The sequence below is a fragment of the Sinohyriopsis cumingii genome, unplaced genomic scaffold, assembly GCF_028554795.1.
Source record: "Sinohyriopsis cumingii isolate HCF-2022 unplaced genomic scaffold, ASM2855479v2 utg002479l, whole genome shotgun sequence".
NCBI lineage: Eukaryota > Metazoa > Mollusca > Bivalvia > Unionida > Unionidae > Sinohyriopsis > Sinohyriopsis cumingii.
In genome coordinates, this window is record NW_028316224.1 from 482,501 (window position 1) to 495,550 (window position 13,050).

At 33.8% G+C, this 13,050-nt stretch overlaps 4 non-coding genes and 1 pseudogene across 4 annotated transcripts; all 5 read left to right on the plus strand.

Annotated features, from left to right (window-relative positions):
• The first annotated feature begins 2,894 nt into the window (after positions 1 to 2,894).
• LOC149770495 (5S ribosomal RNA) lies at positions 2,895 to 3,013 on the plus strand (annotated as a pseudogene).
• A 900-nt stretch (positions 3,014 to 3,913) lies between these two features.
• On the plus strand, positions 3,914 to 4,032 carry LOC149770496 (5S ribosomal RNA). The gene has a single exon (XR_016418548.1). It is a non-coding gene; the product is annotated as a 5S ribosomal RNA (ribosomal RNA).
• Positions 4,033 to 7,586: 3,554 nt separating this feature from the next.
• Positions 7,587 to 7,705, plus strand: LOC149770497 (5S ribosomal RNA). Its single transcript, XR_016418903.1, has one exon. It is a non-coding gene; the product is annotated as a 5S ribosomal RNA (ribosomal RNA).
• A 900-nt stretch (positions 7,706 to 8,605) lies between these two features.
• LOC149770498 (5S ribosomal RNA) lies at positions 8,606 to 8,724 on the plus strand. Its single transcript, XR_016418549.1, has one exon. It is a non-coding gene; the product is annotated as a 5S ribosomal RNA (ribosomal RNA).
• A 3,533-nt stretch (positions 8,725 to 12,257) lies between these two features.
• On the plus strand, positions 12,258 to 12,376 carry LOC149770499 (5S ribosomal RNA). Its single transcript, XR_016418904.1, has one exon. It is a non-coding gene; the product is annotated as a 5S ribosomal RNA (ribosomal RNA).
• The last annotated feature ends 674 nt before the right edge of the window (positions 12,377 to 13,050 follow it).

A 13,050-nucleotide genomic window follows, 5' to 3' on the forward strand; every position in this document is an offset into this window, starting at 1 on the left:
TTCTGTTTTGATTACAGTAAGTTTAGATAGATATTCCATGCTTCCACTTTCTGTATTTCCACAACGTTAACTTCTACAAGTTGCAAGAAGAGATCCTTTGCAAATCTGATAAGACCCTATTTTTAAAGTTAGCTTACAGGCCGGTGTCGCTTATTTTAACCAAATGATAGGACAGAAAGAGGAATAATAATAATAATAATAACAACAACAATAATGTCCTGAATCTGCATTTTAAGTCAATTTCAACATGGAATTCTCCCCTTATCTGGGTCAGAAAATGGATGAGTGACAAATATGAGTATCTGAGGCCAGTTTTGCTTCTTTTGGATTAGAACTTTGAATCAGTATACACTTTAGTTACTAATATTATACTGCACACAAACATTTGTACATCGGAAACGTTGAAGAGATGTGTGACTAATCAGCCCAAGAGTCTTGAAAACGCATCAAGACAACAAATTATGTTTTACAGTCGAAATGTTGTTCTCACTAGAACTGAAATCATTTAATTTCTACTTAAATGCCCGAAAAATTTACAATTAAAACTACAATAAATGTTTTATACCTAGTCCCGCACAGTGACGTTTATCTGATTCCCTGTACTCACCGAGAGCATTCTGTGTCATATGGATGCATATCAAATGAAGTGAAAAGTAATGGAATACTCGCTTTTTTATTTATCCCTATGCATCGTGGTGCCCACACCATGATGAGACGCTGTTTCAATAAACCTTTTTATATATGTTCTTTACTGTTCTTCCTTTTTCTTCTTGCTTTATCATACTGACACACGAGAGAGAGAGAGAGAGAGAGAGAGAGAGAGTATGCAACAAAGTTCGCATAACTTTATCAGCTATTAACATTAATTGTACTTCTGTGTAATTTTATTTTTAACGCGTTATCCTATAACGATTGCAAACAAGGGCAAAAACTCTACTGATCTTACTCGATAATTATACCATACTGAATTAATAAGTTTATCTCGTAAAAACGGATCATATATATATCCTGGGTGGCTGAGGGTGTTTTAAGATATGTGTGTGTCTTTTGTGATATATATATATATATATATATATATATATATATATATATATATATATATATATATATATATATACGTTTGTGTGTGTACATACATACATACATACGTGTATTATTTACATATAGTCTTGGATAATTTTAATTATTGGGATATGGATTTTAGATATCAACAGATACAAAGGAAACAAACGTTTCAATACATATAATGACATTTTCTTAAATTCTACATTGTATCATATTGACCTACTACTTGCTAGGCAAGCTGACTTTTATAAAATTTGCAAACTCCTTATATATATTTAAACTTACTTTTAGTATTCAGCCAGAAAATCAGTACAGTGCAGAAAGATTGAAAATATTATTTCTTTCATATATATATATATATATATATATATATATATATATATATATATATATATATATATATATGTGAGAGAGAGAGGGAGAGAGAGAGAGATGGGGGGATTCGGAATGGTTTAAACAGACTCTAAATTACACTGATAAAATGTACATCAGTCCAATGGTTAACATGATAGATTTCTATCAAGCTGGTTGCCCTATTGTACCCTTGAGCAAGACTACCCTCATTGCCTAACAAAACCAAGCAGTCTTTTGCCAGAACACCATAATGTGAACTTAGGCCATCTAAATCAAATTCCTATGTGAAATTTGCCAATATAAGCCAATACACTTTAATGCAAACTTAGCCAATCTAAACCAAATATCTTAATGGAAACTTAGCCAAACACCTTAATGTGAACTTAGCCCATCTAAACCAATGTACCATAATGTGAACTTAGCCCATCTAAACCAAGAAAAGAATAATGTGATATTGGCTCATATAAACAAAAACACCTTAATGCTATCTTAGCCAATCTAAACCAACCGACTTAATTTATTTTTATAAAGAATACAAAGTGAAAATTTAAATACTTTTCAGCATTATAAATGAAATCACAAATAGTCCATGAAAAGTTATATGACAAGTCCAAAAGGGTAGTGTTCCAAATGAATGCCAGTGGTTTTCTGAATGAAGTCCAATTTTGAATGTGCTGATGTAATAACAATCTTGACGTGTGGCGATGATGTAATTTAGAATGTCCTTGAATGAATTCATAATAGTCCCAAAATAGCGATTTTTGATATTTGGACATTAGTATTGGGGTGTATGGACATATTTGTTTTGCTTATCAAAACGTTGGAAATCGCCGACACCATGCGGTATCGGCATAGGCTGCTTACTAGCCACAGGGGGCTCGTATCATTGCTTACAATGAAACTATCAGTCGTACATATAGTATAAAATGTATGACTGTCAGTTCAATTGTGAGCAACGATGCGAGCCCCTGTGCTTACTAGCCTGCCATGCAAACTTGACCGACCTTTCATCGAGATATACCTGCATGAAATCGAGAGAAATACGATTTATTTTCTCAGAAATAATTCCGAGTATAACATCATTTGTCGTTAATGAAGCTGACTGACGAAAGAAAACGACAACCTTGATGAAATTTGACACGGAACTCGCCATTGTATTACTATTCAAATGACTGCACAAATATGGCAACCTACATGTCAGTGACATCGGCGATCAAATAAGCTCTTGCTTCGTTACAGATTGAAACTGAAGGGATGTATTGTCGTAAGCAGAGCTCTCCCCTGTCTCTAATATATATATATATATATATATATATATATATATATATATATATATATATATATATATATATATATATATATATATGTGTGTGTGTGTGTGTGTGTGTGTGTGTGTGTGTGTGCGTGTGTGTGTAATATATCTTTGTAACGACGAAGAGACAACCTATATTAGTCTTAAATTTGTACATACAAATGTCTACGGCCATACCACGTTGAAAACACCGGTTCTCGTCCTATCACCGAAGTTAAGCAAGGTCGGGCCCGGTTAGTACTTTTGGGTGACCGCCTGGGGAATACCCGGGTGCTGTAGGCATTTTTTAAATTTTTTTTTGGTTCCATCCTCACTGTGAGGATATGCGATAATATATGGCCAATATTTCTTGTTCACAAATCTGGTGCAAATTTTTCAGTTTCCTCTACCTCCAGGATCGAAATGGGCCGCCTCGTATGCCGTCCAGATCCTCCAAATTTCTTCTGATATTCCGGATTCAGCCTATAGCGAATAATTGCAACGTATGCAATCGATGTCTTTCATTTTGGATACTTGTCTGTGGTATTTCTTATTCAATAATTGATAGATATATTTGGAATGTATTATTTTTAATTATTTTAATTTATTTACCTGTTTTTAGCAGGGCACCAGTCTATCAGTGTGAAACTTGGCATCCCTTAGCGAATACTTCGAATATGGGCCATTGACAAAATAAATTGGTGTATAAATCTCTGTTTTGATTACAGTAAGTTTGGATGGATGTTCCCTGCTTCCACTTCCTTGCACTTTCTGTGTTTCCACAACTTTAACGTTTCCGAGCTGCAAGACGATATCCGTTTCAAATCAGATTCGAGTCCGTCTTTAAAGGTAGCTCATAGGCTGATGTCGATTATTTACCTATTGAATTAGTCAGTTGATACAAGATAAATAATAATAATAATAATAATGCCCAAAAACAACAAAAATGAACTGAATCTTAGTTTAAATGCATTGTTATTTAAGTCCATTTGAAGGTGTAAACCTCCGGTTAAGCAACTAATGTCCGAGTCCGAAAATGCCTGAATTACAAATTTGAATAATGTATGAAGGCAGTTTATCTATATAAGTTTTAATAAGTACACTTTAATTACTAATTTTACACGGCACATAAACGTAAACGTCTGTACATCGGAAACGGTGAAGAGAGAAGCGAATATAAGTCTTAAATTTACACACACTTGTGTCTACGGCCATACCACGTTGAAAGCACCGGTTCTCGTCCGATCACCGAAGTTAAGCAACGTCGGGCCCGGTTAGTACTTGGATGGGTGACCGCCTGGGAATACCGGGTGCTGTAGACTCTAATTTTTTTTTTTCTTTTATAACTAAAAACAGTTGAAGTTTTTCTTTCTTTCTTTTATTGTAACTAAATTTACTTTATTCAATATAAATAATAAATAGAGCAATTTCTCGACTTTCATTTTCTCTTTTTCCTTAACTTTCTTCAATAATTCGGAATCCTAAAAAAAATCAAGTATAGGACCTGAATATAGCAAATGTTGCTTTGCACTTCTCTGCTCTTGGTTTCGATCCTTACTACTGGAATATGCGATCATAGATGACCAGTATTTCTTATTAACAATTCGGTTCAATTTATCCAGTTTCCTCTACTTTTACTACCACAACAAGCTGCCTCCTTTCACGTCGAAATACTTCCTTCAAGTTTCTTCTCATATATTCCTGGTGTAGTCTCTAGCGCAGAGTTGCAAAATATGCGATCAATGTCTTTCATTTTGGGTACTTATTTGTGGTATTTCTTATTCACTAATTGATTGATAAATATGGAATGTATGAATTGTGAGAATTTTTTATATTAATTTATTGATTGATTGATTTCTTTTACAGCAGGGCCTCAGTCTGCCAGTGGGAAAATTGGCATCCTGTAGCGAATACTGTAAATATGGGCCATTGGCTAAATAAATTGGGTTATAAAATTCTGTTTTGATTACAGTAAGTTTAGATAGATATTCCATGCTTCCACTTTCTGTATTTCCACAACGTTAACTTCTACAAGTTGCAAGAAGAGATCCTTTGCAAATCTGATAAGACCCTATTTTTAAAGTTAGCTTACAGGCCGGTGTCGCTTATTTTAACCAAATGATAGGACAGAAAGAGGAATAATTAATAATAATAATAACAACAACAATAATGTCCTGAATCTGCATTTTAAGTCAATTTCAACATGGAATTCTCCCCTTATCTGGGTCAGAAAATGGATGAGTGACAAATATGAGTATCTGAGGCCAGTTTTGCTTCTTTTGGATTAGAACTTTGAATCAGTATACACTTTAGTTACTAATATTATACTGCACACAAACATTTGTACATCGGAAACGTTGAAGAGATGTGTGACTAATCAGCCCAAGAGTCTTGAAAACGCATCAAGACAACAAATTATGTTTTACAGTCGAAATGTTGTTCTCACTAGAACTGAAATCATTTAATTTCTACTTAAATGCCCGAAAAATTTACAATTAAAACTACAATAAATGTTTTATACCTAGTCCCGCACAGTGACGTTTATCTGATTCCCTGTACTCACCGAGAGCATTCTGTGTCATATGGATGCATATCAAATGAAGTGAAAAGTAATGGAATACTCGCTTTTTTATTTATCCCTATGCATCGTGGTGCCCACACCATGATGAGACGCTGTTTCAATAAACCTTTTTATATATGTTCTTTACTGTTCTTCCTTTTTCTTCTTGCTTTATCATACTGACACACGAGAGAGAGAGAGAGAGAGAGAGAGAGAGAGAGAGTATGCAACAAAGTTCGCATAACTTTATCAGCTATTAACATTAATTGTACTTCTGTGTAATTTTATTTTTAACGCGTTATCCTATAACGATTGCAAACAAGGGCAAAAACTCTACTGATCTTACTCGATAATTATACCATACTGAATTAATAAGTTTATCTCGTAAAAACGGATCATATATATATCCTGGGTGGCTGAGGGTGTTTTAAGATATGTGTGTGTCTTTTGTGATATATATATATATATATATATATATATATATATATATATATATATATATATATATATATATATATATATATATATATATATACGTTTGTGTGTGTACATACATACATACATACGTGTATTATCTACATATAGTCTTGGATAATTTTAATTATTGGGATATGGATTTTAGATATCAACAGATACAAAGGAAACAAACGTTTCAATACATATAATGACATTTTCTTAAATTCTACATTGTATCATATTGACCTACTACTTGCTAGGCAAGCTGACTTTTATAAAATTTGCAAACTCCTTATATATATTTAAACTTACTTTTAGTATTCAGCCAGAAAATCAGTACAGTGCAGAAAGATTGAAAATATTATTTCTTTCATATATATATATATATATATATATATATATATATATATATATATATATATATATATATATATATATATATGAGAGAGAGAGAGAGAGAGATGGGGGGATTCGGAATGGTTTAAACAGACTCTAAATTACACTGATAAAATGTACATCAGTCCAATGGTTAACATGATAGATTTCTATCAAGCTGGTTGCCCTATTGTACCCTTGAGCAAGACTACCCTCATTGCCTAACAAAACCAAGCAGTCTTTTGCCAGAACACCATAATGTGAACTTAGGCCATCTAAATCAAATTCCTATGTGAAATTTGCCAATATAAGCCAATACACTTTAATGCAAACTTAGCCAATCTAAACCAAATATCTTAATGGAAACTTAGCCAAACACCTTAATGTGAACTTAGCCCATCTAAACCAATGTACCATAATGTGAACTTAGCCCATCTAAACCAAGAAAAGAATAATGTGATATTGGCTCATATAAACAAAAACACCTTAATGCTATCTTAGCCAATCTAAACCAACCGACTTAATTTATTTTTATAAAGAATACAAAGTGAAAATTTAAATACTTTTCAGCATTATAAATGAAATCACAAATAGTCCATGAAAAGTTATATGACAAGTCCAAAAGGGTAGTGTTCCAAATGAATGCCAGTGGTTTTCTGAATGAAGTCCAATTTTGAATGTGCTGATGTAATAACAATCTTGACGTGTGGCGATGATGTAATTTAGAATGTCCTTGAATGAATTCATAATAGTCCCAAAATAGCGATTTTTGATATTTGGACATTAGTATTGGGGTGTATGGACATATTTGTTTTGCTTATCAAAACGTTGGAAATCGCCGACACCATGCGGTATCGGCATAGGCTGCTTACTAGCCACAGGGGGCTCGTATCATTGCTTACAATGAAACTATCAGTCGTACATATAGTATAAAATGTATGACTGTCAGTTCAATTGTGAGCAACGATGCGAGCCCCTGTGCTTACTAGCCTGCCATGCAAACTTGACCGACCTTTCATCGAGATATACCTGCATGAAATCGAGAGAAATACGATTTATTTTCTCAGAAATAATTCCGAGTATAACATCATTTGTCGTTAATGAAGCTGACTGACGAAAGAAAACGACAACCTTGATGAAATTTGACACGGAACTCGCCATTGTATTACTATTCAAATGACTGCACAAATATGGCAACCTACATGTCAGTGACATCGGCGATCAAATAAGCTCTTGCTTCGTTACAGATTGAAACTGAAGGGATGTATTGTCGTAAGCAGAGCTCTCCCCTGTCTCTAATATATATATATATATATATATATATATATATATATATATATATATATATATATATATATATATATATATATATATATATGTGTGTGTGTGTGTGTGTGTGTGTGTGTGTGTGTGCGTGTGTGTGTAATATATCTTTGTAACGACGAAGAGACAACCTATATTAGTCTTAAATTTGTACATACAAATGTCTACGGCCATACCACGTTGAAAACACCGGTTCTCGTCCTATCACCGAAGTTAAGCAAGGTCGGGCCCGGTTAGTACTTGGATGGGTGACCGCCTGGGAATACCGGGTGCTGTAGGCATTTTTTAAATTTTTTTTTGGTTCCATCCTCACTGTGAGGATATGCGATAATATATGGCCAATATTTCTTGTTCACAAATCTGGTGCAAATTTTTCAGTTTCCTCTACCTCCAGGATCGAAATGGGCCGCCTCGTATGCCGTCCAGATCCTCCAAATTTCTTCTGATATTCCGGATTCAGCCTATAGCGAATAATTGCAACGTATGCAATCGATGTCTTTCATTTTGGATACTTGTCTGTGGTATTTCTTATTCAATAATTGATAGATATATTTGGAATGTATTATTTTTAATTATTTTAATTTATTTACCTGTTTTTAGCAGGGCACCAGTCTATCAGTGTGAAACTTGGCATCCCTTAGCGAATACTTCGAATATGGGCCATTGACAAAATAAATTGGTGTATAAATCTCTGTTTTGATTACAGTAAGTTTGGATGGATGTTCCCTGCTTCCACTTCCTTGCACTTTCTGTGTTTCCACAACTTTAACGTTTCCGAGCTGCAAGACGATATCCGTTTCAAATCAGATTCGAGTCCGTCTTTAAAGGTAGCTCATAGGCTGATGTCGATTATTTACCTATTGAATTAGTCAGTTGATACAAGATAAATAATAATAATAATAATAATGCCCAAAAACAACAAAAATGAACTGAATCTTCGTTTAAATGCATTGTTATTTAAGTCCATTTGAAGGTGTAAACCTCCGGTTAAGCAACTAATGTCCGAGTCCGAAAATGCCTGAATTACAAATTTGAATAATGTATGAAGGCAGTTTATCTATATAAGTTTTAATAAGTACACTTTAATTACTAATTTTACACGGCACATAAACGTAAACGTCTGTACATCGGAAACGGTGAAGAGAGAAGCGAATATAAGTCTTAAATTTACACACACTTGTGTCTACGGCCATACCACGTTGAAAGCACCGGTTCTCGTCCGATCACCGAAGTTAAGCAACGTCGGGCCCGGTTAGTACTTGGATGGGTGACCGCCTGGGAATACCGGGTGCTGTAGACTCTAATTTTTTTTTTTTCTTTTATAACTAAAAACAGTTGAAGTTTTTCTTTCTTTCTTTTATTGTAACTAAATTTACTTTATTCAATATAAATAATAAATAGAGCAATTTCTCGACTTTCATTTTCTCTTTTTCCTTAACTTTCTTCAATAATTCGGATCCTAAAAAAATCAAGTATAGGACCTGAATATAGCAAATGTTGCTTTGCACTTCTCTGCTCTTGGTTTCGATCCTTACTACTGGAATATGCGATCATAGATGACCAGTATTTCTTATTAACAAATTCGGTTCAATTTATCCAGTTTCCTCTACTTTTACTACCACAACAAGCTGCCTCCTTTCACGTCGAAATACTTCCTTCAAGTTTCTTCTCATATATTCCTGGTGTAGTCTCTAGCGCAGAGTTGCAAAATATGCGATCAATGTCTTTCATTTTGGGTACTTATTTGTGGTATTTCTTATTCACTAATTGATTGATAAATATGGAATGTATGAATTGTGAGAATTTTTTATATTAATTTATTGATTGATTGATTTCTTTTACAGCAGGGCCTCAGTCTGCCAGTGGGAAAATTGGCATCCTGTAGCGAATACTGTAAATATGGGCCATTGGCTAAATAAATTGGGTTATAAAATTCTGTTTTGATTACAGTAAGTTTAGATAGATATTCCATGCTTCCACTTTCTGTATTTCCACAACGTTAACTTCTACAAGTTGCAAGAAGAGATCCTTTGCAAATCTGATAAGACCCTATTTTTAAAGTTAGCTTACAGGCCGGTGTCGCTTATTTTAACCAAATGATAGGACAGAAAGAGGAATAATAATAATAATAATAACAACAACAATAATGTCCTGAATCTGCATTTTAAGTCAATTTCAACATGGAATTCTCCCCTTATCTGGGTCAGAAAATGGATGAGTGACAAATATGAGTATCTGAGGCCAGTTTTGCTTCTTTTGGATTAGAACTTTGAATCAGTATACACTTTAGTTACTAATATTATACTGCACACAAACATTTGTACATCGGAAACGTTGAAGAGATGTGTGACTAATCAGCCCAAGAGTCTTGAAAACGCATCAAGACAACAAATTATGTTTTACAGTCGAAATGTTGTTCTCACTAGAACTGAAATCATTTAATTTCTACTTAAATGCCCGAAAAATTTACAATTAAAACTACAATAAATGTTTTATACCTAGTCCCGCACAGTGACGTTTATCTGATTCCCTGTACTCACCGAGAGCATTCTGTGTCATATGGATGCATATCAAATGAAGTGAAAAGTAATGGAATACTCGCTTTTTTATTTATCCCTATGCATCGTGGTGCCCACACCATGATGAGACGCTGTTTCAATAAACCTTTTTATATATGTTCTTTACTGTTCTTCCTTTTTCTTCTTGCTTTATCATACTGACACACGAGAGAGAGAGAGAGAGAGAGAGAGAGAGAGAGTATGCAACAAAGTTCGCATAACTTTATCAGCTATTAACATTAATTGTACTTCTGTGTAATTTTATTTTTAACGCGTTATCCTATAACGATTGCAAACAAGGGCAAAAACTCTACTGATCTTACTCGATAATTATACCATACTGAATTAATAAGTTTATCTCGTAAAAACGGATCATATATATATCCTGGGTGGCTGAGGGTGTTTTAAGATATGTGTGTGTCTTTTGTGATATATATATATATATATATATATATATATATATATATATATATATATATATATATATATATATATATATATATATACGTTTGTGTGTGTACATACATACATACATACGTGTATTATCTACATATAGTCTTGGATAATTTTAATTATTGGGATATGGATTTTAGATATCAACAGATACAAAGGAAACAAACGTTTCAATACATATAATGACATTTTCTTAAATTCTACATTGTATCATATTGACCTACTACTTGCTAGGCAAGCTGACTTTTATAAAATTTGCAAACTCCTTATATATATTTAAACTTACTTTTAGTATTCAGCCAGAAAATCAGTACAGTGCAGAAAGATTGAAAATATTATTTCTTTCATATATATATATATATATATATATATATATATATATATATATATATATGTGAGAGAGAGAGAGAGAGAGATGGGGGGATTCGGAATGGTTTAAACAGACTCTAAATTACACTGATAAAATGTACATCAGTCCAATGGTTAACATGATAGATTTCTATCAAGCTGGTTGCCCTATTGTACCCTTGAGCAAGACTACCCTCATTGCCTAACAAAACCAAGCAGTCTTTTGCCAGAACACCATAATGTGAACTTAGGCCATCTAAATCAAATTCCTATGTGAAATTTGCCAATATAAGCCAATACACTTTAATGCAAACTTAGCCAATCTAAACCAAATATCTTAATGGAAACTTAGCCAAACACCTTAATGTGAACTTAGCCCATCTAAACCAATGTACCATAATGTGAACTTAGCCCATCTAAACCAAGAAAAGAATAATGTGATATTGGCTCATATAAACAAAAACACCTTAATGCTATCTTAGCCAATCTAAACCAACCGACTTAATTTATTTTTATAAAGAATACAAAGTGAAAATTTAAATACTTTTCAGCATTATAAATGAAATCACAAATAGTCCATGAAAAGTTATATGACAAGTCCAAAAGGGTAGTGTTCCAAATGAATGCCAGTGGTTTTCTGAATGAAGTCCAATTATGAATGTGCTGATGTAATAACAATCTTGACGTGTGGCGATGATGTAATTTAGAATGTCCTTGAATGAATTCATAATAGTCCCAAAATAGCGATTTTTGATATTTGGACATTAGTATTGGGGTGTATGGACATATTTGTTTTGCTTATCAAAACGTTGGAAATCGCCGACACCATGCGGTATCGGCATAGGCTGCTTACTAGCCACAGGGGGCTCGTATCATTGCTTACAATGAAACTATCAGTCGTACATATAGTATAAAATGTATGACTGTCAGTTCAATTGTGAGCAACGATGCGAGCCCCTGTGCTTACTAGCCTGCCATGCAAACTTGACCGACCTTTCATCGAGATATACCTGCATGAAATCGAGAGAAATACGATTTATTTTCTCAGAAATAATTCCGAGTATAACATCATTTGTCGTTAATGAAGCTGACTGACGAAAGAAAACGACAACCTTGATGAAATTTGACACGGAACTCGCCATTGTATTACTATTCAAATGACTGCACAAATATGGCAACCTACATGTCAGTGACATCGGCGATCAAATAAGCTCTTGCTTCGTTACAGATTGAAACTGAAGGGATGTATTGTCGTAAGCAGAGCTCTCCCCTGTCTCTAATATATATATATATATATATATATATATATATATATATATATATATATATATATATATATATATATATATATATATATATATATATATATATATGTGTGTGTGTGTGTGTGTGTGTGTGTGTGCGTGTGTGTGTAATATATCTTTGTAACGACGAAGAGACAACCTATATTAGTCTTAAATTTGTACATACAAATGTCTACGGCCATACCACGTTGAAAACACCGGTTCTCGTCCTATCACCGAAGTTAAGCAAGGTCGGGCCCGGTTAGTACTTGGATGGGTGACCGCCTGGGAATACCGGGTGCTGTAGGCATTTTTTAAATTTTTTTTTGGTTCCATCCTCACTGTGAGGATATGCGATAATATATGGCCAATATTTCTTGTTCACAAATCTGGTGCAAATTTTTCAGTTTCCTCTACCTCCAGGATCGAAATGGGCCGCCTCGTATGCCGTCCAGATCCTCCAAATTTCTTCTGATATTCCGGATTCAGCCTATAGCGAATAATTGCAACGTATGCAATCGATGTCTTTCATTTTGGATACTTGTCTGTGGTATTTCTTATTCAATAATTGATAGATATATTTGGAATGTATTATTTTTAATTATTTTAATTTATTTACCTGTTTTTAGCAGGGCACCAGTCTATCAGTGTGAAACTTGGCATCCCTTAGCGAATACTTCGAATATGGGCCATTGACAAAATAAATTGGTGTATAAATCTCTGTTTTGATTACAGTAAGTTTGGATGGATGTTCCCTGCTTCCACTTCCTTGCACTTTCTGTGTTTCCACAACTTTAACGTTTCCGAGCTGCAAGACGATATCCGTTTCAAATCAGATTCGAGTCCGTCTTTAAAGGTAGCTCATAGGCTGATGTCGATTATTTACCTATTGAATTAGTCAGTTGATACAAGATAAATAATAATAATAATAATAATGCCCAAAAACAACAAAAATGAACTGAATCTTCGTTTAAATGCATTGTT